Consider the following 23,994-nt stretch of genomic DNA (forward strand, 5'->3'; position numbering starts at 1 on the left):
AAAATCTCGTCATGACGCTGTTTTCAAAGTCAAATAAGGAGCGTCAGTGAGAACACACGACCCCCAAGTGGCTCCCCTCCAGCTTCATAACCCCAATTTATTTTTGACATTGTACCATAAGACTGAAATGATTAATCTATAATAGATTATCTCACAAATCTGCAACAGAAGAACAGAGGATATGATTTGCTCAGGATTTGGCACACTGGCAATGGCATGTCACAGCAAAGGGTTTAATGAATAACATACAAGAGAAAAACAAACTGGGGAGAGGCTGGGCTATTGCAGAGGGACTTTAACATGGTGCAAGGGAATCCACCAACCCAACGGCTGCATTGACCACTGACCTCTTGACTTACCACTAATATTTGAGCAAATGATTTCCACTGGCTTTCCAGAAAGACTTCTCTAAATGTAGATGTTCCTCACAGCCTGCCCTGAGCTTGCATTTCGTAAGTGCTAAGTACTTATAAAATAGAACGAGAGCTGTTTACCCTACCTTTGTGGTTGTCCTGTGGGGTCACAGCATTTGTGTTATGGAACTGCAGAGTAATTATTTGTGAAAAGTGTTGAATTACTGGGGAAAACACAAACAATTGGATGGCTATACCATGTACTTGTGCTACTGAGTGCTCCCCTTAATTTCTAAGAATAAAGGATGTTTGTGTGGAACCTCATGCATAACTTACTACATTGTGAAACATTTACCATGGATAAACTTCAGCCCATGGAATTTAGTTAAAAAGGGCAAGCATTTTTTTTTCCGTGACATGACTACCCCTTGCACCAAACTTAGAAGCCAAAAGCAATCGTAAAAAATCAGAGTAACATCCAAGTTCACAGCCACCATTTTCTGGTGACACTAAAAATGTATTTGCTAGTTAAAAAAAATTATTGCCCTTTCTTATAATTTTAAAAATTCATTAGTAACACTAGAAACGTCAGAAAAAATTCTCTCTCATCTATCTGACCTCGACCATCAACCTGAGAACGGGACACTGAAAAATGGAGGGCAGAGTAAAGCATGGTTGTTATTGCCATTCAATGACACTTTCCTTCTGTAAAATCTCCAATTCTCTTTTTACAGTATTTCCATATTTACTAAGTAACCTGGGATAAATATGTTGGTCTAACCTTGATTTCTGCTATTTTCAGGGAGATTTACCTGCCAGTCTAGGCTGTCTTTTCTGACATCAGAAGCTGAGCAAAGTTCTCTGTGTAGTAACAGGTTTTATTAGTCTGCAATGCCCCTTCCCTTGACCTGTTTGGACTTCTCTTTTCCTAGTGCTTCTGTCAATCCTTGGCTTTCTGTGTGGGGCCAGTGAAGGTCTCAGACTCAAGACACTTTGGCCAGAACAAAGACTATTAATTTATTTACGTGCACCATCAAGCAGCAATCCTCTTTACATTGCTGGCTAAAGGCAAAAGGGCAAGTCAGTGCTGTGTCTCATGGAACTACAGGAGGATGGTGGCAGCAGGGTAGGTCTGAAAAGACTGTGGGGCCACAGAACTGCTCCATGAGCCAGCACTATTGATAGACAGCTGTGACAGACAACATCAAGACACCTCTGTGCTGTAATCTCCAGCCCATCAAAAGGAGATGTTAATAGTTTCACATAGCTGGGGTTTTGTCCCAGAGGTTAAGTCTTTCTTTGGTTCTGTTGGTGTGTCTGGATGATGGCAACTTTTCCCCTTTAGTCTAAAGGCTCAACAGATGAAGCTTGCCAGGGTAGTGCTGGTAATATCCAGCTTCTGCAGCAATGCACAACAGAAGAAAGTAAAACAATATAGGAAAATGGGGATGCTGCTGCCACAAATCCTGGGAAGCTTGAATTTAAATACCTCCTTCTCCCTCTGTTGAGGCCATGTTCCTCCCTAGAGGCTTCAGAAAGTGGGTCCTTCCCTCACCTCACCCAAGGTCCAGGAAGGGGTTTCATTTCTCTCTGCTGGGAAGTGAGATAGATACGGGGAATTACGCAGGATTTTTGACCTGGTTGACAGCAAAGGCAGCATTAACAGCTAAAATTTAGACAGCAAAATAGTACTTCAAACTTTTGGGGGATTGATGCAAGTGGTTCAGCTTGATGCAAATTTCTTTCCATTTATGAGCAATTTTATAAGCAAAAATATTGTCTCCATCTCTCCCTCTAGACACTCCTGACCACAAGCTGAGATCTCACCTACAGACCAGGCATGGTGGGATATCCAATGGCAGAGGTTGCCACACAGCTTGAATTTTACACACATATGAAATATATACAAAATATACAGGGTTTCAGATATCCAATGGGAAGTATCAAGGGCCTTAGCAGACACAGAGGGCTGAAACCATCTGCATTGAAACAGGAGTCAGGGCAGGTCTAGGTCAAGGGTTTGGCTCAGAAAGTAGAGAGCAGCAGGGTTTCATTCCTGGCTGTACAAAGATCTGAAATAACCCCCTGACTCATGCCTTACTTCCCATTCATGGCATTCCAACCATAGAAAACATGTTGTACTTATGAGACTCCTCTCATGCTTTGGGGTTATAGAAATGCCATGAAAACCTGCAGAAAGGGACATGGAAAACCAGCATGCAGATCCTGGTCCCAGTCAGCCTGAGAGCCTGTGCCCTATTCACCACTGCTGCTTCCAGCTCAGGAGTGCAGCTGAGTGACAATGTGTCACCCTCTGCAGCTGATGGCCCTGGCCCTGTGTCACTCTCTGCAGCTGATGGCCCTGAGTCCACAGAGTTCAGGGGTCTTGGCAGTATGGTATAAAATGTAAAGCAGTGGTCTTTTCTGTTGCTGTTTTTGTGAAAGCCAGTTCACAAAAACTGTTGGTTTTTTTGTAAAGCAGTTGGATGAACCACAATTTACTACCATGAACTCCTCTAGTCTGTGTTTTCCTAAAGGTAACAACCATAGATGCTGAGATGGCTGCACTTTGGACTAAACAAATGCTGTAACAGGATGTAGCTGTAACAAACCTGTCAAAGCTCATAAACAAATAATCATCCATTTAATCACTAATTATTAATCCAATTCTGATCTTCAGTTACTCAAAATGAACTGTTTAAAAAAAGTGATACTTGTTAGTCAAAAGCAATTTAAAAACATGTGTCCAAAAGTAATGCATTGGTTTACTGAGGAACAATCCATCTGTTATTACAAGAAAATTAGGACAGGAAAAATAAATCTTATTCCATGAAAGCAGCCATATGAGAGAAGATTCCTTTTGAAACTGCCCCCACATGAAATACTAACCTGAGTGATGAAGGAGGCAGACAAGCATTTAAGAGCAGGACCACAGCCTGCACCATATTCCTGCCCCTCTAAAGCAGCAGAATTACAAAATGGAAGGGCATGAAAAAAATTACAGATTTGCTACAGATATCTGATGCTTAGTGCCTAAAAATTTAGTTTATGGAGCCTCTTAATCTGTGTATGGAAATGAGTCCACAGCAGAAGCACTTCTGACCTCCTTGAAGATTTTTAGCATCATCTCAACCCTTCTTAAAACACTTCCAAGCTAATAATATTGTATTCTTGGATTTTAGTTGGTTTTTTTAAAATCAAAACTGTATATATTTCAAATTTGTCAAAGGACTGGACAAAGCAGTGTTAAAAATTCAACTGCACTAATTACTAGCTGAGCAGCATAAAAACCTCTGAATAAATGTCAGTCTAGGAGATAAGCTCTTATCTTAATCTAATGACTCCACAGACTTAATTTGTCAGGCCAGCCTAGCTGATGAAAAACAGGTTTCTATTCTCCAGTGTTAGCAGCCACATCTTTCCAAATCTTTGAAGTTGGATAGTAATACCATCAGTGTCATCCTGCAAAAATCTTGTGACCAAGCCAATTCCATTGCTATTGTCCTGTTACACTAATTAAAGTTGCTTTACCCCCATCAGTGTGCAATAGGTGAAAATGAAGGCAATTTACTTTTAGATTTGTTATATTCTGGGATGATCATTCTTGCTTCCTACTGCCCACAACGATGTGTTAATATTTGCAGCTCTCTCTCATTATCAGAAAGCCAGGCTTTTTAGCAGGGCTCCAGAGACAGCACAGTGCTATTCCAGGACAATTCCTGCAGTGCAGACAAAGAACACAAGTATGTGTGTGTGGTTTATTTGTGTAGAGAAGAGTAATTTTGAGCTCAGCAATGAATTTGATCTTAAGAGATGATTTAGGTTTTTGAAATTTTTCCCTGAGAATTTGATATATTTAGAATTAAATGCACCAAATGTTCATAGTGTTTAGACAAAGTGGGTTAACAAATAGAAAAAAAGAAATTAGTTGCAGCCAGTGTTTCCAGTCCCCCAGTCTTCAACTAACTCTTCTAATGGGAACTTGGTAGGCCTTTTGTGCAATGTGCCCCATTTCAAAGGATATAATTTAAGCATGGTACTCTTTATCCCAACCCCAAAACCTAAGTTTTGGGGTTGGGATAAAGAGTACATATGCTTGACTTTGAGAAGGTGGGAGATGATGATATTATTCTGATGATACCCAGGAAGATGACAAAGTAACAAAAACCTGATGAAAATAATAGTGCTAAGGTGCAATCAACTGAGGCAAATCCAAGAGGCCAGTCCTGCTCTGGACTCTGTTGGCATTGACATTATGAACTTTATCAATATTAGATATATCAAGATATTTACCTGCTCTGTTGTATCTGGTTTTATAGCAGTGCAACTCCACCGGCTTCAGCAGCATTTCACACCATACAACCAGGAAAAGGGAGTGGAGAGTTAGCCACCTTCTTCTGTTATTACAAAATCCCTGATGCCCAGAGCTGATTGCTCTGAAGCCCACATTACTTCCCAGACTGGCAGGAGTGCAGGGTCAGAGCAGCTCTGTGTGGGTGCAGCACAGGTCATTCTGGGATTTGTTTTGGAATGCTTTAGAAGCATTTCACTGTTTGGCTGGGAACACCCTCTTGGATAACACAGATTTAATCAATTAGATGACAAATGTCCATCCTCTTGGGTGAGAACACTGCCTACTGGCAAATTTAGTCTAAGTAGGACTGCAAGGGGACCACGCAGGTCATGTGCTGGCACATCTACAAAAGTATTCAGGAGCTGGTCCATATACATTTTCTTTTCAAAGGCTCATGTGTGAGCATGGACAGTCAGTTTAGCATCTGAGTCATCCTGGCTGTGATGTGAGTTGGGTGCCAATACTGCAGCAGCCAAAGCCTCCCAGCATGCAGGCCATGCTGCCTGGATGGGCTTCACCTGCAGCAGGGCAGATCCTCAGCAGGGACAACACAGAGGCTGAGAAGAAGGGTGGGAAGCTTCATAAGCTGCAAAAACCTTTAAATCACAAACTGTAATTACCCCAGCTAATTGAGTTCTGCATCTGATGTATAAAATGGCCTCTTCTAACATTTTGGCTAACACATTATTGTTTATGGCATCTTCCTCTTAGTTGAGAACCCTCATACATCTGTCTTCCTGTTTTACCCACAGCCCTGCAGAGGAGCAGAGTTTGCAGAGTAGCACCAGGTGAAGTGGTCATGGTCCCTAATGTGACCCAGAACGACAGGGCTGCTGGATAAATTAGAGGCAGATTTCCACAGATATTTGAGCTCCCCTGAACACAGATCAGTACCTACTTCAGCTTTTTAAAGCTTCTAGGCTCCATGTTGTCATTGGCAGTTGAAAGCATAAGGGTTTTTGAAAAAAACCCAGAGCCTGAAAGATATTTAAGCACTGCTGTCTACTGTTCCCTTGGATCAAGACAACTGAACTCTTTGAAAGCACTAATAATAACAGCAATAATAAACATTTGATGCATGGTCTGCAAGCTTGAGGCCTCATCTGACCAAAGCTGAATTTATATCCATTGATTTAATCATGGAAGTGATGGTTCACTCTGAACATGCCAAATTCATTTATATTAGGGCTATGGCCTGGAATAGCAGTTTTTTAGTAAGAATTAATGGCTCCTTATTTCTCCTGCTCTGAGTCACAGTTTGAATCTACAGGCCATTCCCAACACAGCTGAAACAGAAAATGAACACACTGAAGTGAAATTTTCAAAGTGATATTTGAACCCTTTCTCTCTGATGAAATCCCACCTATTGATCCAGTCAGCCTCCTCAGGTCCATCCTGCAAAGTCTCCTTGACCAGCTTATTACAACAATTCTTCAGATGCACTGTGTTGTCTTTCATTAGAGGACAGGTGCCAACTAATCAAATTGAAAAAAATGAAAACTCCCATAGATTAAATCCTTGCACTGGTGAAAGATATTACAAAATTCCCTTGGAAGCCAGTGACTGCTTGTCTCTTAAGACATTATCTCAAGTCTGAATTGCTATTGGAATACTGACTTCCTGATTTATGCAATGAGTTTACTTGGAATTAACAAATTTATTGCCCTTTCCTCAGCAGCTGGAGCAGTGAAGGGGCTGGCTCACACAGGAGCCATTCCCTGGGGGTGCTGTAGTGGGATCCAGCTGGCTTGGGTCAGGCTGCCCATGCTTCAGGAGACTTTGTGCTTTCATGGCTCCCTTTGCTCCTTCTATACTCTTCAACACTTGCTCCTCCTGCCATCCTGCTACAAGAAAAGTTTACCTGCTTTGGCCTGCAAAGGAGCCCTGCTGTTTTTGGACTGCAACCTTTAAGAACAACTTTGGGTGCTAAGGAAAAATAATTCTGAAAGAACAAAACTGGGTCCTTTATGGAAAAATATTGTGACTCCCAATCAGAGGGCTGTGGATCCAGATCAATTTCCTAGCAAAGAGGAATAACTCTAATCTAAACGTAAAAAGGGGTCTGTCATGGTGAGATACAAATGTAGGGGTAGCTGCCAGCTTTGAGATTGGTCTTGATGAAGTATTAGTGCTGACAAGCCAATAATGAGCTAAGGCCCATAATGAGGCTGCAACAGGCTGGGGCCACTTGGCTTGACTAAAAGAAGTCCAAATGCTGGGACCACAGCTGGAGGCAGGACAAGCAGAGTCAGAAGGAGCAAAATTTCTTTCTTGATTTGCAACAAGAATGTGACTCTTGGGAATGCTGTGTGCAGAGACAGGAGTTGGACTTGATGATCCTTTCAACCCAGCAGATTCTGTGATTCTCTGATTTTGGCCTTGGTAAGTGCACACTGATGATTTTCCATTTCTGTCCCAAAGGGAATCTCCAACAACTCCCAAGTGCCAATTTCCCGTTATGGACTCAGTTTCCCTACACTCTCTGGGAGAAAAGGCAGATAATAAAGGGAGCAGTAGAGCTACACTGATTCTTGGGACTGACAGTAAAGGTATCCAGTTAACAGACTGAGTGGGGGGACTCAGATTTGCTTGCAGAATCCCATGTGAATTGCACTATTCTTCCAATCAAAGTGATTGTGAGAAATTCTGATTTTCAGTTCAATTTTTTTTGCATATGGGAAAGAGGAAGAAACAGCCTTTGTGCAATGACTGTTTAAAAATACTTCAAAAGAACTTGAATCAGTTCATGGCTGCACTATATACAAATTAAAATAATTGATTTTTTGGCAGCCTTTTAAGAGATCTATAAATTAAAGGGATTTCTGATACATTTTGGGAGACTTTATTTCATGTCGGCTTTCAGAGTGCCCTCCTCCCAGAGCTGAAAGTCAGCCACAAAACCAGACAGAGCCTCTCATTTGCTCTGCCCTCCTGATTCAGGAGTCAGTGGATCTCCTTCACGAGTGACCATGGTTGGGCATGGTGGGTCCTGGATCCCTGCCAGCCTTGCACCCTTCCCTTTCATTTCTGCTTTGAGAACTTTACATCAAGAAATAGAAACTGCCCTGAACCCACCCCTCTGGAGAGTTAGTTTCTCTCCTTTTCTCCATTAGTAGAAACTGATTCCCTCACCCAGTTTGTGTTGCACCTGGGCTGTCCCCATTCTGTGCTCTGATGGCAATAGGTTCAGTTCTATCTGTGATGACCTAAAAATAGCACTCAATTAACATTGCATTTCAAGAATTGGAAAATTTCCCAGAAGTCCATTCTTTTTTTCTTTTTCTGTTTCATTACATTTTACAGTAATAATACACAAGCCTGTAGAAAACATGACGGGTAATGAAAAAATGTAATTAATATAAGCAGTGTAAAGCATTTTTTTTCCCTCTGTTGTCCTTGCAGAAAATTACTGCTTTAAACTGAGCAGGATGTGAAAATGCATAAAGCAAACAGTAATATGCTGTGGTTTGTAAATATCTTATGCAAAATAGTTAAATCAACTGCTGTTTATTTTTCTTACTTTGTGTCACAAGCTCTTACTTTCTTTTTGTTCATGACTTTTTTCATTTGCTCTCTTTTGGGGGTTTGCTCTCTTTCATCTTAAGAAAGTCACTGACTTAACTATATTTTTTTTCTGCTACAGCTAATTCTTCTCACCATCTCCTCCTGTTTGCTGGCTCTGAAACGCAACGTACTCTGCAAAAGTATAGTGAGCCAGATCCTCACTATACTGAGGATCTGCTTTTGTTGTTTTGAGCTTAAAAAAAAAAGAAAAGAAAGCACCCTAATGCTACAAAAAACCAACTAATTATCCCAAATCCTGCAACAACATTATGACTAACTAGCATTCCTGACTATTACTGTAGGATTCCACACTGTTTTAACAAGGCTGCCTGGTCACAGTTCGGGATGGGCTGTGAGCAATACACACACAACATTAACTAGTATGGCACAGTGCATGCCATCTCTCCTTGGAATATTTCTCTCTGGCTATCTGTAGAACTTGTAATACCCAGCAATATCTGAAGGTCACGGCAGAGTTTCTGAGCTGAAATACAAAACAGCATTCCAAACACATCTTCTGTGGCCAGACAAGAAACTGCTTATGGTTTATTTTCCCTCCCCCCTCTGCACAGCTGACATCCAACATTAGTTATTGTTTATTTTTGTCTTGTTCCTGTTTCTAAAGGTTTCCCTTATGGCCCTGATTTATGTGAACTTTCAGATATCACTTGGGGCTTTTCTGCCTCGTCCCCTCTGATGTAGCTGGGTCCCCTGTGAAGGTAGGCTTCCCCAGCTGAAGATCTGTTCCTCTCTCCTGTGGCATTCTGTGCAGCCATTTGGAGTCCCAGATGTAGGAAATGAAATAATCCACGCTCATACAGTCATGAAAGTGCCCATCTGGCACACAGGAACATCACGCATTGGAAGCACACAAGCGTGAGCTCACTTTTGTTATGGCATTTCATAAACAGAGATGCAGTGAGCCAGCAAGTCAGGTCCTTTGGATAATAACAATCGTCTCCATCACACGTTGTGTTTAAAAAATAGGGAAAGAAAAAATCAAGACAAACTGGAAAAATTTGCTCTGAGGAGAAATTTCTACTTACAAACGATTTTTTCCCAGTGTCCTGCTGTACTTACACCTCTCTGGCTCTCTCCACTCTCTATGTTTTAAGACAATGGTGACAGTTGAAATGTAGCCAGTTAACTCTTAGTTAGCTCTGAAATCACCTCTTCCTCACTGTTCAGCTAAAGGAAGAAAACATTAGATCATACTTACAAAAGTGAGTCCTATAAAAACAAATTGCATGTTACTGCTTTCTTATCACTACATAAAATTCACAGAAAGAGTCTAATAAATGACCTCACCACTCAATTTTGAAGTATACAAATTAAAGACAGCAACAGATAAGCCAAGAGAGATTAATGTACAGTGTGTGTGCCTGTATGTGTGTTTGCATGCCTCTTTGAGGATATACCCATATGCTGTTGACATTCAACCTCTGGAATTATAATTAGGGGAAAAAGCAGATGTGTAAATTCATCTTGCTGGGCAGCATATATATGTTGCACTAGTCCTTGATTAATTCAGTACTTGAACACTTGAACACATTTACTCTAAGACAAAAGATTTCTGTGGGATATGTTGGCAAATAAAGGGGTAGAATATGATGAAACAATGAACAGCCCAAAATGATGGACTAAGTTCAAGACCAGTAAGCAAAACCCAGGATTATTTATACTATTTTAGCTTTGCAAAGTAATTGAAAAAAGGCATCCTGGGCATTTTGTTGGATGTCATTGCATGCTGTAAAGAAATCTTGGGAAGTATTAAACTTCTCAAAACCCCCACTATTAATTCTTCTGACAGTGCTGGGTCTTCAGAGGGATTGCTGCTCAAAGGGGTGAGATTTTTAAGGTCAGGAAAGAGCAGAAAGAGGTGTCAGGTCTCCTAAACCATTGCTGGAAAACTATAGCCATTCCAAAGTGGGGGAGTGGGCCAGCCAGGGGCAGAGGCCTGCCACTCCACGGTTTATGAATATTATAAATTATGGATAAGAGTAAAAGAAAATAGTATCTGAATTTTACATGACCCAGTTTTGTATTGTATTTGGCAAACAATATCTTGTTCAGTATATTTTAAATACTAAGTTAGGAAAACAATGGGATGTTTGTAAATATAATACACCATTACAATATACTGCTTCTCATTTGAAAAGTCATTTGTGCAAGAAATGATTATTGACCCATAATATGTAAATGATTGAAATACAGAAATTAATATTTGGGTCAACTCATGTATTTTTCAACCATGAAATGAAAAGCTCAGTATTCACATTCCAATTCATACATGAAAGCATTACAGCACTATTACTTGGCTACTGGATTAATTTATTATTGTCTTAGTTAATGACATACAGAGTTATATCTCTACTTTCAAATGAGGAGGAGGCATTGCATGCCACAGTAATGTTTTAACCCAGGATGTCCCCTATTCTGGACTCTTTACTGGTGACAATAAGCCAAATTCAGAGCCGATATGGAAGGAAATAAACAGCAACACCACCATCAAGTGGGTTTTAGCCCTAATATATCTTAAAGGTTGCACTGGGAGGACTGGCTCCTGCACTGGGGCTCCTCTGCTCTGCCTGGGCTTGATACTCATCTCCTTCACTTGAGTTTTACCCAGTGTGATGCTCTCCTTATTTACTGCAATTAATTCAGAAATACAGGATCAGTGCATTTGGTGCTGTGAGGTAGAACCCTCATTGTAAGGTTCTGTTTCTGCTCCCTGCTCCTTTTCCCTGAGTCATGGGGAGTCTGTGGCAGTGTGGGATTTCTATCTGCACTGTGGGAGTACTCACTCTTCTTAAAGGAGCTGCAATGGGCCCCTCAGCCCAAGGTGACTTTCATTCCAGTGAATTCATTCAGAGCTCATGGAACATGCCAGGTTGTGGCCCCAGAGGCTCAGGTGCTCTCTGTCTACCCAGGAGTGTGCATGGCCTGGAGCAGCAGGCCAGCCTCTGTCCCTGGAGTGGCATGAATGCAGCCTGTGAGCCTGTGATGAGGCACTTCCCCAGCAACTCAGAGCATAGGTGCCTCAATAAGGTTGTCCATAAGGGCCAATCCATGCAAGCTAGACCTGCAATATATTTGGCTTGTGGAGTATTATCCATTACATTTCAAATGCATTGGCTACCAAGCTTAGCTGGATTGAGTCTGACTTAAGATCAACCATCCAAATAATTCATTAGTATCCTATAAAGTGTGTGCTCCATCTTTGTGGCTTTTTATGCAAAAGTAAACAATGCCTCATTCTTTGTGCCATCAGGTATTGTATCCCTTGATGGGTCTATCTCCTTAAAGAGATGCATAATTTAAATACAAATAAATGTATGAGTGAAATCCATGTAGAATGATATTCATGACAGACAAAATGAATGAAGAAGAGATGGGCAAAACAATTTAGATAATACCCAAAAGCAAAGCGTCACAGCTAAATCAGGATTAACCCATGAAGCATGATGTGTTTCATGAAATGACTTTGGTAGAGTCTAAAATGACAATGACTCAAATAAATTAAGAAGGGCAGCATTGCATCAAGTTTGCTCCACTGTTCAAACATGTTACACATGTACTGGATCATGCCTACAGAAAAGAGCCTGATTTTTTTAGTTAAAATGATATATTATTTACACATATTTTAAGGACAAAACATTTTAAATAATTATTTTGCACAAAACTATTTTGTATTCTAGACAGAAATTATTTTAAGCATCTTTAAAAGGCAATAGACCCAGCTCTACATGGCTTGCAAGATAAGGTAAAGAAAATCACAGTTAAAAGGCATGTTTGGGTGGTGAGGAACAGATGTGGTACCCCAGTACCACATAAAATAGGGGTGAAAGTGAAGCAGTGATAACAGTGGTGGTCAGTGATGTAACTATTGCCCTCATGGTGTGACTTAGAAACTGCTCCCACTGGTCAGCTCTAGGGGAGGGGCAACATCCTCCTGGTCCTGCCCAATTAATCATCCTCTGGTTTTCTTAGTCTCTGGTGCAAAAGGCAGACCCAGATGACTAATTCTGGCAATAGAGGCCCTGCTTGTCAACGAGACCTCCCTTTGACAGAAGCGTGATTTGGTTTTAATTTTCTTTCAGCCCATTCATTTATTTGAGGCTAATGGCTGACATGAATCACAGCGTTTGAAGGGAGAAGCACGATTTGCACTAGCAGCCTAAAAGGGATGGCATGTCCACCAGGGATGGCAGGAGCTGAGGCTGCAGTTTCTCAATGCTTTGGACACACGACACGGGGATTGGATTGGCAGAGCGACTGCTCCAAACCCAGCGTCCTTCCCTGCTTCCAGGGAGGGCAGCACCAGCTGGGAGCAGCCGAGGTAGAAGGGGAAAGTGGCGCTGTTTTGCAATGGATTCCGTGGGACCCCCGAACTGACAAGGTGATGATTACTACAGCCCCAACCAAGGGCAGCCTTTGTTAAACTTTACTACTATGAGTAAGCTGATTGACGTCACTGGGCTTGTGTGCTTAAAAGTTCTGGCTGTGTTAAAATACTTGGAGGGCCAGGGAATAATGGGTGGTTAGCACTTTGCTGGGCACAGCCTGGGACAAGCCTCGCCCTGACCCTCTGCAAAGCGGGCGTGCCCAGTCTGTGGTTGCACCTCCCCACAGCCCAGTAACGCCGGGCATTGCCTAAATCACCAAATACCTTGCACCGAGGCAAATAAAAATAACAACAAAGTTAGCAGGAGTCAGTCCAGCTGACTCTGTAAGAAGCTGCAGAGTTTCAAAATCAATCTTGAATTTACCTCTAACCTTGAAAACAAAACTAATTGCAGAATGTAAGACTCCCTGAACATGATAGGAAACTTGATAGGAATACCTAGGAAAAAAAACATACACTTTGGATAAACCCCCCATTTTAATTGTATCAATTCTGCCAATTAATGATAATGGAAGAGCAGCCCAATTAGCTAAATAGCTAATAGTTTTATCAAGCAGAGGCTGGCAATTTAAAGCAAACAAATTCATTCTAATTTTATCCCCTTGCACACCAAGATGTTTAAAGGATAATGGGGGATCCAATAAAGGATATTGCTCAAATAGAGCTACATTTAAATCACCTAATGGCTTTAAGAGTTTTACCCCAATTAACAAAGAAGAAACATGAACATCATTCAGTGACTTCCAGCATAATCTTCATTAAAGAAAATCTTCATTAAAAAAATAACATATCCTCCAACTAAGGGCAAAATTGAAAACATCAACTGACTTTTCTCTTAAAAACAGTGACTTCTCCCAAAACAAAAGCTCCTCTGTAACAGCAGAAGTATCAGAGAAAAAAGACTCTCATGTCTAAGCCTCAGTATATAAATCATCTTCAAACTGTGGTCATTAGTTTTAACATAACAGTGGATTTGAATAAAGGAGATTGACCTATCTAACATATTTAAGACCAAATCCTACTGTTACCTAAATCTGAAATAAGTTAAGGCTATTGAAGAGAATCAAAAGCCTTTTCAAAACCAATAGCCAGAACAAATTCCCCATGATCATAATTTTGAGGATAAAAAATCCATTAAAGTGATGTCTTTGATTGCTATTAATGAAGCAATCTGGAATAAATCCAGAGTGATCCATATGGATAATCGAATCTCTCATTTTCTCACATTTTACAGATTTGGGCTCTGATTTATGTGACATTGATGGGCAAAAGGCTCCTTTCCTTTTGACTCTGGGCTGCCCAGCCTGGACAGCTGATGGCACGGTCTGTAAAGGGAGCTGGAAGAACAATGAACTCAATGCTCAAAGAAAGAAGAGCTCAAATAAATCGACTTCCAGCCTCAACCATATATCCCCAAATATCTCTCCTTCACTGCAGGTCCTGTGAAGGTTACAGTGGGCTGCAGAAACCACCAAAGTGCTGCTAATTAACTGGCACAAAGCTCCCTCCTTCCTCAATATCCCCCTCAGTGCTTGGCACTCGCAGTGCCCTGTCAGGCTCAAGCAGAGACAGGGATGTCACCCACGGGGCAGAGGTGGCCTCCAGAAAAGCCCCAGGTAAAGCCTTTGGCTGAAGATAGCTGCTTTTGGGGGAAGGTAGAAAGACTTTCCCTTCATTGTTAAGCTCTTGTTTGCCAGTCAAGCAGTAAGAGATTTAGTCTTCTCTGCCCTTTTTTTTTAAAAAATGTCATGAACTCAGAGACAATGAACCCCCCTCACTCCTGGAGCTGTAGCCAGCTAGCTTCTACCTAGAAGCAGGGTGGGTGCAGAAGGAGCCCTGTTCTTCCCCCTGCCACCTACAATGCCAACCCCAAAGTTTTACTGCCCTCCTTCTCTGCCCTTCTCTTTTCAGACAGATGGTTCCAGCACCTACCCCCAAGCACCAGTTTTATGTCCTGACAGGCAGCAGTCTCTCCCTCCCCTGCATACCCTGCTGCAGTCAGATCCCCTCCATGAGCCTGCCTGCCTTCTTCCCTCCCCTTGCCCCTCCATCTCTTCTCCCACAAGGCTGTCATCTTACCTGGTGCCTTGGTTTCTCTTGCTAAGCTGACCATCCCTATTTTGGTTCCCTTGGATTTGCTGAAAAATTTGTCACTCATCCCAAATTTTGAAAATTTCATCAGAAGACCAGTAGTGCTAGAAAGAAATAGAAAGTTTTCATTGGTGACTTGGCTTTTTTGCTGCCTGTAATCTCTCTCTAGGGTAGGTGTCCACCTCCTTCACCTTTCCCTAAAGTCAGAATTGCCTGTGGTCTGGAAACTGTCACATCCTGCAAAATGCTCCTGACCCCATGCCACAAGGCCAGGACTGGGCCCCCATCTCTGAGCAACACTGCCTCAGTCAGAATTCAATAACATACTGGTATTATATGAACTGGTAGGAAGTGATTTTTATTTGAAACCAAATTTTAGATTTCAAGCAAGAACAAAAAAGTTAGACAGCAGGTCAATACACTTTGTACAGATATCACACTATATTTTGAACTTTCACCTTCATTATCATCCTAAACTATCTTTGAGTCAAATTTAATTTCACAGGTGTAACAGCTCCTTTTCCTTCTAATCTACTGACTGCACACTGAAGGCAAAAGCTCATGGGCTCAGGTTTTTTATATACTTTTATCCAAAGCAGACTTTAGAAGTCTGATCTATATGTAAGGAATAGTTACTAACAGAGCCATCTGCCTCTCAAATAGATGAAATTATATTTAAAACTTTTATTCTGACATCACAACCAACTGACAATCTCCTGTTGCTCCCACTCTTGCAACTCTTTTCTGCATTTAGTTGCCACTAAATGATATGCAGCTCCAAGCTGGTTTCTTTTACAAGTGCTGCATCTATCATGTCAGTCAACATGGATCCATGTGTCAGAGGTGTCTCCTTGTAAAGGGATGCCCTTGGATGACCAGGGTCAGTAAAATCTGCTGGTTTTCCTTATCACAGTGCAATTAGGACAGAAGCTGTCTCCTTTTCAGACTCACTAAAAATGAGGGAAACATAAAAACCTAAGATCAAGAATACAAGGCTGAAAAAAAATCCAACTATTCCAATATTTTATGACTAATAATTACCAGTAGTGGATGTTCACAAGCAAAAGTGTAAGAACAGGCCAGATACTCAAGTTTGGCCTGTGTTATGTACCTGTGGCCTAGGCAATCTTGTTCAGACTTGGGCAGCATGTGGTGAGATTACCAAGATCTTCAAGCTAGACTGGAGGCCAGTTGTTGACAATTCTTGAGGCTATATAGAGATTACTGTTTTAATGTTGGAGTATTTTTTCCTACTTTTTAGCGATCTGAAATGATACCTGCAGCTCATCTAAATGATCTTCATGTTCTTTATTGCCCACAGCACTTTCCTCAAACCCTTTAATCAGCTTGAATCTGAGAGGTGAAAGCATGAGCTTTACCATGAGCTTTTTAGAACTTTTGCTGACACAGTAGCTCTGGACACACCTGTGAAATGTTAAGACAATTGTTGAAAATTAGGAGAGTTGAACCAGCAATGGCAACATCAATATTCTCTACCAGTGATGGGAGAGAGCAACCAATTCCCTACCAACATATGCCCTTGCAGAGGGGTGTTTCTAAGAGCAAAAATGCTAAAGCCTGGCATTTGCAGGATGGTGTGGAGATTGTGGAGCAGGCTTCAGGAAGCTTACCAGTCCCAGCAGGGTGATAATCTACAATGGCCACAGTGCAGGTAGACATCTCATCTAATTTAAGGAGTACGCTTAGACAAGTATTTGGGAGATTCATTAATAAGATTTGACCTGGAAAGCACAGCATCTTTCATCTGTATGGAGGCAGTGAGTAAGATGAAAGGAGCATTTGGGGAGGAGTGATTCAGCCTGCTGAGCCCACCTGTCATGGCCACGACAGAGAAGAACCTTTTCCCCATGAAGTAAAGCTATCAAAAGTTAAGAGGATTTCTTTGCAGTCAGACAGGGTAAAAGAAGGGATATGTGAAATTTTCTTCACAGGGTTGTTAAGATTCTCTACTGGCAAAACTAATGGGCAATGTAGCAAATCGTAGTCATAGTATTTTTTTAAGAAACCAATGCCACTAGTCAGCTCCAGGACACAGATTGAAAAATACAAAAGCAGTTATTAATTCCATTGGCTTTTTTGAAGCCAAAGGAATTTTACCACCTGAGAACAAAGTCTGCTTCTAGTTACAGTGATCCAATTCCAGTAAAGCTGAAGAACACCTACAGAATTACTAGTACGAAAGCAAACAGAACTACTACTACTTCAGGTACAGGAAGAATCTGCTCCAAGCCCCTGGAATCCTTGTTAGGCTGTGATGAACAGATATAACTACAGAAATAACTATCTCACTGTGTTGAGTAAGAGCAAGGAAGAGAGAGAAACCTAATTTATGATGTTCTACCCCTTAAAAAAAACCCTGAACACACAGCTTATTTTATAATTAAATGTGTTACCTGAAGAACAGTTGCACACACTCATTTACACAGGATTTGGTATACATCTGTGCTCTTCAATAGATTATTCCAAACCTTGAGTATTTCCTATAATTAGTGTCAATATGCTTGGCTTATTTGTTATAAAAGAAAAGAGTTTCTAATTAGCCTTTTTGATGTGCAAAACTTCACTATTTCTCTCTAGTGTTTTTCAGATCATGTTTCTAATTTTATACTACTAAGTGATAGTAAGACTTAAGACTAGTTCTGAAGATGGTTTAAATTGCATGCATGTGACAACTAGGCCTTGACCCGGCACTCACCATGGGGTGAGGTCCTCCTGCTATGAGCAATGTCAGAAGTCCACATAATACTAACTGGCCTTGTGACAAGTCAAATGTTCCAAATTCCTATTAAATTCAACCAACACTTTGCATATTTCCCTTTATTATAGTGACATATACAATTTACCTTTAAACCCCAGCAAACCCTACTTGCCTTCACTGAACCTCAGGAGAGTCTTTGGGAAGAGCAAAACCTTCACAGCACTGCCATTCAGAGGCTTATCACAACACACCAGGGACACAAGTAAATCTCAAGCAGTAGAAAAGAGTACAACTGTAGTGAGCTGCCTCGATGTAGCAATAAAGAAGGTCGAGGTGAGCATTTTTTTTACACCAGTCAACCCTGCAGATAGACCAGACAAATTAAGAAGTTTTTGCCAAGCCAAAGGATAGATTCTATCAGCAGCAAATAACAGGAGGGTGGAAAGTTTGTGTGCAGACTTGTATCACTTACCTCTCTTTTTCTTGGGAGGAACTTAGCACTGAATTTACATTTAAGTAAAACCATCGCACAAGATTGATTGGATGCCTATTGGAAGCAATTGGAATATTTTCTTTTTACTTTGAGTCTTGGATTAAACTAAATGAGAACAGAGCAAGGCCTGGTCTGTGGAGGCATACAGAAAAAAAAAATTGTGCTCCTCTATTAAATTGGACATCCAAAGCACTTTCCTGAATGCTGGAACAAGATGTGAAATTCCATGACAAGATCAGGTTTTCTTTCCTGCTCAGCTCTCATTTAACACAAAGAAGCTTATTTTGCATATCATGGGGCCCTAGATCCTGAGCATTAAATATAATAGCTTCCCTAGAAGCTTTATAGCCTTGGCAAGACAGTATAGATTGGCCTTGTTGGTTGATTTGTTAATTCAAACAAGAATAGCACATTTCTAAAACTTTGGCCAAATTAACATCTTTTTGACTGTTCCAATGAGCTAATATCACAGTAGAAACCTGGAAGCAGTAGTCAAGTCTTTGATGATTTATTTAGTAGGAGTCATCTTGTAGCTAATTGTCTGCAATTTTTAACCTCATTCATGTGCACTGCTGATTCTTCTTCCAGCATTTGCAGTTTTCTCCTCAAGCTTTCTTACATCTCTGTATGCATCATTTCCAGATGGCAACTCAACTCAACTTCATCACAGTATTTTGATGAACTTGCCAAACCACATTCAAGATCTTCAGACTCAAAAGTAAAAGATAAAATCATCCTCAGAGGGCACCTCACCCTTCTGCATCCAAGCACATGAAAAAAGCAGAGCTTTAGGCTCTGACATTTTACATTAATGATGAAACACAGCGTAGGGCTCTTTGGTTTGGTTTCTTTTTGGTGTTGGAATTTTCACCTTTCCATTCTTCTCCTGGGTTTCTCACCTTGAAACCATATCAAAAGAGAGTAAGTACTGTGTGCTATGTTTTCTGTTTGTACTGCATAAGTTACCATCTCTGTAGTGCTGGCCCCAGTGACATGCATACTTGTCAGTCACTGCAGATGTAGCACAGGAAGAATAAGGGATGAGCAGGCAGGGAGGTTTTGGCTGGGAGTGCAGCAGACTTTCACACCACATTCACAGTAAATCTTAGCAGAGATCAGAATTAACTCAAATGCTCAAGACATTTGGTGGCTGTAACCTAGATCTCTCCTGGCTAAGTTCAAAGAATGATCTGATTCACTGTGTGGATCTGTTTTCACCATGGTTTAAGGATTGCCCTAATGTCTGGTAAGTCATAAAAACATAACAGTTCTAGTCACATTTCTGGTTAATCTCATGTGATTCTTCATGAGATAGAAAGTCTTTCCTGGTGGTTCTCTGCCTTCAGTTATTCCAGTGCATGATTCAGCAATTGTCACAGGTCTGTTTTGGGGTGATTTTATGCCATGAGTGAATGAAGGGCTCTTTATGCCTGGTTTCTGTCTCCTATTTGTATGTTTATGAAGAAGACTGAGTCCCTTGGGAGATGGAAGATACTCTGTTTGGGCAATGTTATTACCATCACGTACTATGATCCATGCCTGTGGGAAGATATTTTTAAAAATAATAAGTTCCATTTTGCTAATGTAGCTATTGTTTAAATGTAAAATATAATTAGAGTATCCACCCAGGGTGTATGTTGCTGTGTAATTTTATAATACTACATCTAGATGACTGTTGGCATTCTACCTATGTACTTAACCACACCCAGGAATGCTGGTATTGCACAATTACACACATCCTGTTGACTAATTACATAATAATTAGTATTTTTAGCATTTAAGGATGCACTCAAGTCAGTTGTGCAAGATTTTATGTCACTGCAAATTAAAGACCAAGAATAACAAATATATCCAGTAAACAATCCTGTCCAGATAGCTTACTGAGCCTGGACAGAGTTTCTAGCAAATAGCAGGTAATATTTCATACTTCATTTTAAAATGTATGACATTTTCTACATCTTTGGCAGACCCCTCCCCCTCTTACTTTGGATTATACCTTTTAAATAAAACTGTTGAAGTAATTTTGTAGTCAAAAGAGTTAAAATTTCTGTAGTCTGCCTCCTTTTGAGTTATGATCACTTATCATGACCAGAGATAATTTTTGGCTGAAACAGCACTGTGATGTGCCTAGGGAAGGAAGACTGTTTTTTACAATGGCAATTCTGGAAGGAGTCTGGAAAATGGACTTTTACTTAGCAATTAGTTACAGAATATCCCAAATACTGTTGTTTTAAGAAAGCACTACTGATTAGCCCTTGCCACTTGGATCTGGAACAGATTTTCCATAAGCCTGAGTGGAGTGCCTTGATCTGGTCTCTTGGTTCTCATGATGTTGATGAGAGACTGGATGAGAAGTTTGGCTCACCATTTGGATTTGGGGGATTTAAGATCAGAGACTTTTTGTTGCAATCTTGTCTTACATGTGCTTAAAAAAATGTTTGTGTAATGTAACTTCTAAACCTGTTGTTAATCTTAATTCAGCCAAAGTTTACAGAAGGTGGCACAGAGGCCAAGCCCTGGGTCTTGCCTAGGGCACAGGTTGATCAGCTGCAATGCACCAACTGGACTGAATATGATGTTTCAGAGTGTTTCTGGCCTACCATTGCTAGTTTCCCTGGAACCCTCAGTTGTGCACACAGACATTCATGGTGAGAAAGATGGAAAATATGGACTATGTTCCCACCTCCAACTGCATTTGTGAGGCAAAAGAGCAAAAGATATTTTGCACGAAGCTTAATTGTTTTTTCTCTTCATGAATTTGATTTCTAACTTGTCAGTTACTGAGGCAGCAAATGATTTTCAAGACCTTGAAAACTAACCACTCCCCTGGAGTTTCTGTTTGGACTGTTTCTCTTTTTCATAGGGCAAAAGGTTATAGCGCAAGAGCAGCTTCTTTCAGCTACACTGAAGAGTAACTTTTTGCTGCCCTAGCAAGTTAAAAATTGGTATTTTAATCTGAACATTTGCCCTTGCCAGGCAGTTACTTTCTAGTGAACTTCTATAAAAGCAAAGTGGGGCTGTTTGGAAGGAGAGTGATGTGAGACTGCTGGAATAAATGACATTGTTCAGTTTAGGGACATGTACAAGTTGCTTCATAACTACCCCTTAAGCCTTAGAAATCCCTCTACCCCAAATATCAGCAATAAAGTCAGGACAGTACTGCACTTCTTTCTGCTGGCAGACACTTAAAAAGAGGGCAGATTTCTGAATTTGTAATTGGGACTCCTGTTACTTCTAAAGGCTCTTTTTTGTTCACTGCTTTCTTGGCTGGGGTGCTTCACCCATGACTGGTAGACAAGAAACATCAGAGGGACAGGGTAACCATCCTCACCTGTTTATCTTGGTCACCACTGGAAAGCAAACAGCAACCTGATTTCCCACTGAGAACTAGCCTTGCCTCGGAGAGCAGTTGCTTGAAAAACTCTTATTCAAACATAAGGCCACAGGTGACATGATTGGTCAAATCCCTCTTTTCCCTTCTTTTGTAAAGAAAAACAAAACCACAATGAAACTACACACCTTGCTATGTCCCTCCAACAGAAATGCTGTGGCTCATCTGCATATATGATAAGCAGTATTTCATTATTGAAAGTAATCCATAACAAAAAATTGCACCTGGCCAGCAACATAAGACTGACTTGCTTCCTGATGTGATTTTAAATGGCTGAGATATTAAACACTGAAAAACGGGGTTTATAATGGAAGTACTGACAGACTATTAACTATAGCAGTGCTGCTCTAATAAATGAAATAGCCTGTCGTAATCTCTAATTCATAAATATGCAAATGCAAGACAGAGGATTTGCTCCAAAGGATGTCTCTATAATTTTAACTGACCTTTACTGATACTAAATGAGCCTGTTGCTTCTGGTTTTGTGCATTGAATAGAAAGTACAGGGAATCCTGTCTCTTTACGTGCAAGGCGCACTTCAGCTCCCAGAAGTGCCAAAGGCAAAACCCTTGCTACCTTCAACAGGAAAAATCTGGCCCCAGAACATCTAGAATGTGAGACACCTGGCATTAAACTAAACTCCTGACTGTACTTGATTTTAATTCTGTTCTCATCTGTGTTAATTATTATTATATTAATTCTTCTGTTTGGGAGAAATTAAGCACGCATTTGCCCCATGTGTCAAAGAGCTTGACCTGCCAAAAAGCACTTACTTGCTCAGTGATAAACAGACCATCAACACAATGATATAAATGTTGAATTTTAGCCAGTTTCCTGTTCTGCACCAAATGGAAGTAAATCCACTGACTTAATATTTAATAACCTAAATGTAATTTCTTTTTTCTGCCTCACATTGCACAGTAAAGAATTGGATGGCTAGCAGTTTTGCAAATTCCCAGCCCCTAATTATTTTAAGCTATTCATCCTGGTATCTGTCCATTGATGCTCAGCCAAATTGCCAGCAGGGGAGAGATCTGTCCAATCCAGGAGCTAAATGAGTCACTGAGAGTCAATCTGTTTTTTTCCCTTGCTGCTGGGATTTCCTTGGGTCCTGGCCTCTCTCTGCTCCAATCACACAGACACAGCTCCAGGCGTGGGTCCTCTTTGGCTTCAGCTGCCTCCTGTCTCCCGTGTCTGCTCTGCTCATCACAGCTGTCGATGGGCTCTCAACCGCCTGGCCACAGAAGACCAATACTTCCACCACACTGCTCTTACAGCTCTTGCTCTGAAGGAAAATGAAGACATCTTGGCCTTGTTGAATTTGCTGATGAAGTAATACATCAGGTATCTAGACGGAAAGCAAACCACATGAATAAAATGTGTCATCTGGGTTAGATTCTAATTTATTTGCCTTAAGTTCTGGGAACAATATCTGCAGTTTTTTTCCAGAGAATTCGGTTAAGTTCCATAGAAACTGAATACTAATATGATTTCTGTAGCATGGAAGACAAATAGGAAACAGAGAAAAAATAGACTCATCAGAAATATTAGCTGCTCACTATCAAAATATCTGACAATGCCACAAGTACAATTTATAAACAGGAACATTTAGAGCCTAACTTTTCGCTAAAAAGCAAATTCCCTGCTTTGTCCCTTTTAGGGACATGATTCAATTACACAGAAATATGCAGCAGACTTAAGGACTGCATGTAAGATTAAGATAACTGGTATTTCATGGTAAATGATTAAATTAGCTGACACAGTTTTATCCTGAACTTTGCCATTAAAACTGACATTTTTGTGCCACGCACATTGTAGGCTGCTGGTAATCTAAACTGCCTTTCTTCTTTCAAAGACTTTAAATAGCTGAAGAACTCTTGTTCTTTACTCTATTTGCAAATGTCTGGAAAATATATCTACAATATAAGAAGATGAACTAAGCACAGGACGTTTTTTTTTTCTTCATCTAACAAATACCTTGAGAAAACAGCAAGGAGGTTCCAAATGTCCAGATTAAGCTCTGCAACATGCACTTTAATCAAGTAATTTATGTGACTCTGCAGAGATGAGAACATGCTGTCCTCTTCATGGTGAGTGAAAATAGAGAAATGACAGAAGTCTCTTACTAAGAATTTAATTATTCCTAGTACACAATTTTAAACCACTCTATGTTTATTCCTCTTCTTTTCAGGCTCGCTTTTTCATGATGCCAGGAATTATGGGAATAATTTTGATATAAACCAGATGTAGAAGTGTATGGATGAAACATTGTCAGAGCTGGTAGCAGTCATTGCCCTTCAGCTGAGTTGGCTGGGAATGAACAACTCAACTCGTTGGTGAAGGCACTCAGTCTTCAAGCAAAGTGCAGGCACGTGTCACTGCACACAGCAAAGACAAGGCCAGTCTGATCAGAGACATGAACTATGAGAGAAGCACAGCTCCTCAATATTACACTGAGAGATCACCAGAATGGGGGGGAAGAAAAGCCACAGAGGCACTGCAGAAATGAAGAGAGGTGGCAGGACATACAGCCAAGTGCATCCCTATGAGAGGCCAAGGGTGAGCATAAGCAGTGGGCTCTGGCTAAAAGAGATCTCATGGGCAATTGGAGGCACTTATTTTAT

The 23,994-nt window shown here is 40.7% G+C and overlaps 1 non-coding gene across 48 annotated transcripts in view; it reads right to left on the reverse strand.

The window, feature by feature from the left end:
• The window catches only part of LOC141729846 (uncharacterized), a 485,161-nt gene that overhangs the window by 17,680 nt on the left and 443,487 nt on the right, over positions 1–23,994 (reverse strand). For 25 of the 48 annotated variants that reach the window (XR_012581340.1, XR_012581341.1, XR_012581313.1 and 22 more), the window contains 2 exons: positions 14,756–14,871; positions 1–9,459 (listed from right to left, as the gene is read on the reverse strand). The exon at positions 1–9,459 is cut by the window's left edge. The exons of 8 other annotated variants lie outside the window; for them this stretch is intronic. This is a non-coding gene — a transcript (uncharacterized LOC141729846). 15 more of the 48 variants (XR_012581344.1, XR_012581345.1, XR_012581324.1 and 12 more) reach the window with 2 other exon arrangements.

Source organism: Zonotrichia albicollis, chromosome 8, assembly GCF_047830755.1.
Source record: "Zonotrichia albicollis isolate bZonAlb1 chromosome 8, bZonAlb1.hap1, whole genome shotgun sequence".
Taxonomy (NCBI): domain Eukaryota; kingdom Metazoa; phylum Chordata; class Aves; order Passeriformes; family Passerellidae; genus Zonotrichia; species Zonotrichia albicollis.